Raw genomic sequence first — 5,025 nt, 5'->3', positions numbered from 1 at the left:
TGACCAAGAGATCAATGAGGCTTGATCAAGAAGCCCAAGACAAAAAACTAGGGGATTCCTTTTTCCTTGGGATCACTCACCTAGGGGTGGGAGGAGGAAGAAGAGCCAGGGAAGCAAAGAAAGTGAAATCAGTAGCAGGTGGAGGGAGTGGTGGTTGGAGGCAAACTAGAGGGACAGATGTCAGAACAGGCATCTCCAAAAGAAAGAAATGTGCATTCAGCTGATGGCCACATTCTAAATCGCACAGAGGGAAACAGACAAAAAAAAAAAAATGTTCAGCACAGTGAAACTGTAGGTCTAGACAATCCAAAACTAGGATGCCTAGCTCCTAAAGGACAGATGTCTGCAAATTCCCTTCAAACAGTGAAACATTTGTGGTTCCTTTTAAATATGTCAGAATTAGGCTCACTAATAATTACAACACTTCCTTTGTCTCTACTTTTCTCAGTTCTCCATGTTCCTCAAGTCGGTAACATTAGGATAATTATTTCAGAGAGAGGGATTTAGGATACTCAGAAGGCATCCTAGCCAGAGTCGAACCACAAACCCTTAGGGCTTCCAACTTTAGAACTCAGGCTGCGGCTGCTGCTTCCTGGTTTGTTGATTAAGATGCATGAATGATAGTTTTTTATAGATTTTATGACTTCTTCATAAGTACCAGTCATTTTAAATTCAAAAAATCCTTTCTAATTTCGGTAGTCAACTGAACGCCTTGGACATTCTTGCTGGAGAATTAGTACCTCTTGGTGGATGGCCTTCACACCAGACTGTTACATCTATTAATAGTCATGTGTGGATCTTTTTCTGGCCAGAAGCAAGTAAATGCTCCAGGTTTAATTTGTAATATACAAGAATGGATACCTGTTCATGTGGACAATAAAATATTTTTAAAATTTTGAAACTCTGAGACTTTTTAATATCTGCTACTGACCTACAATGTCTTATCCTTCGAGTTTCCTTACAAACAATTTTACTGAGTCCTAGAAAAGAAGCGCTAAAGCTGAATGGCTGGAGATATCAGAGTATGAATTAGAATCAAAGATTTGCTATTTATTGGGTTCTTCAGAGAAGCTTAAAAACTTCTGGGAATTGGGTCATGTCCTAAAGAAGAGTGGCTTAAGTCAATGTTTACAGTGTTTCTTTATGTGTGTGTCAATTTGATCCTCTGAACCACCAATATTTTGTAGCTGGGTTCCCCTTATGATTATGTCACATGCTCAATGTCGTTTTATATTATTGACATTTCCCATGCATATTTCAACCTGACACATGCCTCCTTTCCCAGTTACGTTATAAACTTCTAAAAGGCGGAGACTGTAACTCCTCTTTATTTCCTTGCAATACCTGCTCCAGTACTTTGCATCAAGTAGGTGCTAGAGAGGGGCACCTGGGTGGCTCAGTGGGTTAAGCTTCTGACTTCGGCTCAGGTCGAGATCTCATGGTTCATGAGTTGAGCACTGCTTCATGCTGTCTGCTGTCAGTGCAGAGCCTGCTTTAGATCCTGCCTCCCTCTCCCTCTGCCCTTCCCCAGCTCATGCTTTCTCTCTGTCTCAAAAATACATAAAAACATTAAAAAATATTTTTTAAAAGTAGATGCTAGATAGATGTATGATCACTGATGAAACCAGCAGAAACCATAAATGTAGAGGAGTTGACCAAGTAAGGGGAGAGATGAGCAGAGCCATGAGCCCAGCGCTCAGAAGCTGCCAGCACATTGGCTACACATCATGAGTCACGCCAAAGAAAGGGTGACCCTACTTCCCCACTTGAAGAAAAGAGCTTGGTCCTGGCCATTTGGAGCTTATCTCCCACCTGTTCTAACTTCATCTGAGAGATCTGGTTGACCATCATACTGTCGTGCTCCTCAACCCCTCCTCCTGCCTCTTCACTTACATTCCTGAACTAACAGAGAAGCAAAGTAACTAAAAGGAAATTTACAAACATGGCCATCACATACGCAATAGGCATTACTGTCAGAAAGGACATGTGGAATCCAAAGGGGCCCCAACCTAAAGCCCAGAACCCAATAAATAGCAAATCTTTGATTCTAATTCATACTCTGATATCTCCAGCCATTCAGATTTAGGGCTTCTTTTCTAGGACTCAGTAAAATTGTTTGTAACTCGAAGGATAAGACACAGTAGGTCAAGATGTTGACACTCTTCTGAATTGAGGTTTGGATGAGAAAAACCTGAGGGAGCCCAGTCCTTTCAAGGATGCCCTAAGAGCTAAAGGCCAATCCCTTATTTGGCCTGATTTTTAAAAGATCTGAACAATAAATTAGTTTCAAGACTAACCCTAGATTTAATTCTATCACAGAGTTGGACCAGTGAACCTAGTTTTGGTCTAATATTCCCAGCTGCACCCACCAGAAATAATTGATCTAAAATATTTATTCAGGGATTATTCTGTCCAAAACATGAACGAAGTGGATACAAAGATGACAGACACAGGTGTATAGACCCACTCAGATGCTGTCCAGTGGAGATCAAACACACTCCTTGCAAATTATAAGACAATGTAAAACGGGGCTAACGCCATACAAAAGGGGCATGAGGAAAGTCCTGTGAGAATTCAGAAGAAGTAGAATTCTCTTCTACCTCATGACAATCAGGAAAAGTTTCAAGCCAGCATATCATAGAAATTGGCGGGTTTGGGCCAGAGCTAAACCTGTGTGCAGAAAGACAGTGGGAGATGCAGCTGAAAAGTATTCTTACGGGTCTTTAAATTCTTCAAGGGGCAGTAGAGGACCTTACTTTTTTTTTTTTTTAACTTTTCGAAATTTTTTTATTTTCTGTTAACCTTATTTCCATTTTGTTTGCCTTTGTGGAGGGGCAGCTTAAGACCACTCCGGGGTTGTTCCTACCAACTCAGTGCCCGGAACAGTGGGAGCTGCACACAGGTCCGCACGGCAGGCTGAGAGCGCCAGGCTTCAGGAGGGAACTGCTGAACAGGCACAGAGGGCACCTGCTATGCCTGCAGACCAGTCTGCGACTTCAGGTTGAGTAGCTGTGACCTCACTGGAGCTGGAGCAGTCCATCCACCCTGAAATTCCTCCTTGGTCACAGCCTTTTCCTTTTCAACCTCTTCAGGTTCTCTGTAGAAGCAGAGATCAGGCGTGACCTCCCATGGGTGTTCACGGGAAATGGCGTCATGCACGTGCAGAACTTCCTGGACCAACGTCCACCACGTCAGATCCACTGAGCAAGCTCCCTTGTTGTTGCAAGGCATGGCAATGTCCACACGGCGCAGAGGAGAGTTTGTGTTACACAGAGTGATGGCAGGGGGGTTACCAGAAGACGCCTCTGTGGGAGGGTGGTGGTCAGCCCTGGGATCCTAACCACCCCAAGTCTTGGCTCCAGGAAGGCTGCCTGGATCCGGTTAGTGAAGGTTCCAGGAGTGAAGTGGCCGGCAGTGGGACTGGCTCCAGTAGCAGCCGCAAACTTCAGCCCAGCTCGCTGGCCAGGATTCCTGGGTGATAGGACACTGACGTGAGCCATTTTCAACCACAACAATGGCACAAGCTGCCAGCAGAAGCTTCTCCCAGGTTCTCCTCAGATGCCGTCACATTTCCTTTTATAGATGTACTGTTCCATCTGGAAGTCAAGGTTTGTGCCACCTAAGTGGGGTCCTGCTGAAAGGAATTTGACGACACCCTCCTCCTCCTTCATTTACAGAACGTCAAGGGCTCCAGCCATTGTGAACATTTCTCTTTAAGTTATGATGGGAATGCAGAACAACACCATATGGACCCCTCCCTGGGTAGTGTAGAAAGCGGGGACCTTACATTCTTGGCCAAAGAGTTCGGGTTTCTTTCAGTGGACAGAAGGAGCCACTGTAGGTTACGAGCAGAGGAGTGCCATGAACTGTTCCTATGCAGAGATGAACCTAGCAGCAAGAAAGAGAAAGGACCAAGGTGAGGAAAAATGGAGTGTAGATAGAACAAAAGCGATGATGTTCTTGGTGGTGGGAACAGCAGACAGCGAGGACTGGAAGCCCCAAGTCTGGCTGTGGTGGAATCTGGGGAAGAGGAACCAGATGACTTGACATTCTGCTCTGGGATGGCAGGCAATGGAGTAGTATCCTTGACTTCATGACCGAACACAAGTGGGAAGACAAACCAGAGGAGAGAGAACAGTGTTGAGACAAACAGAAAAATTACTTCAGAGTAGCGCATAGTACCTGTGTGGGCTTTTTGTACAATGTTTCTAAGACCCTCATTACCAGGAAAGGGTACCATGTATTTTTTTTTTTAAGAAAATATTTTTTCTTAATCCAAATCTGAGCTCACAAGTCAGCATCTAATTTACTTTTTACCATGGCTTTTCAATACTATTGTCAAGTGAAAGGAGCTTCACATTTAAAATTTATCTTCAACTCTGCTTTTTCACTACCATCCTGTTAGCCCACACCCATGGACAAGTTTTCTCAGGACAGCTCGAACTTTCATTTATTCCTCCTTAAATTTTATTTTAAAAATATCTACAATGTGTTCCCAGTAATTCTGAAGAAAATGTAATTGTGGAGGAAGTTTTACCACAGCTGTCTCCAAGCACTACCTTTCTTCCTCTTAGATATCCAAGCTACTTTCAGTTTGCTTGTTTAGCTCTTCTTCCTCTTCATGGCATCATGTAATTTCTCCCAAATTCCTTCAATACTACATGACAGGATTTACAAAATTCTTCAAGACTTTTTTCCCCCATGCACTCCAGCCCCGTTTTTCTCAGTCACACTGGATCATGGTGAGCCAGCATGAAATCCAGGCTATGACTTCCCCAGCAGGTATCTCTATGGAATTGAAGAGGACATTAGCCCAAACCTATAAATTCTGGATCTGTCGCTTTGTTTTGGTTGTTCAAGTTCACCCAGCCAAATGCACAAAACCAGGTGGAAAGTAAGCCTCACTGAACAGCCATCAAGAGGAGCAGTGCTATAACCTCAGAAAATGTTTCAGATGGTTGTTTAATTTCTACCAATAGTTGTCACCCATTACGCCCTGCCCATTGGGCTATTTTTCTGTGACAA

The 5,025-nt window shown here is 43.7% G+C and overlaps 1 pseudogene; it reads right to left on the bottom strand.

Moving 5' to 3' along the window:
* Nucleotides 1-1,494: 1,494 nt before the first annotated feature.
* Nucleotides 1,495-4,288, bottom strand: LOC131495082 (small ribosomal subunit protein uS2-like; annotated as a pseudogene).
* Nucleotides 4,289-5,025: the final 737 nt, after the last annotated feature.

Source organism: Neofelis nebulosa, chromosome 14, assembly GCF_028018385.1.
Source record: "Neofelis nebulosa isolate mNeoNeb1 chromosome 14, mNeoNeb1.pri, whole genome shotgun sequence".
NCBI classification, from domain to species: Eukaryota; Metazoa; Chordata; class Mammalia; order Carnivora; family Felidae; genus Neofelis; species Neofelis nebulosa.
Note: the sequence above shows the minus strand (reverse complement) of the source record. Positions and strands in the feature narration are given on the sequence as shown.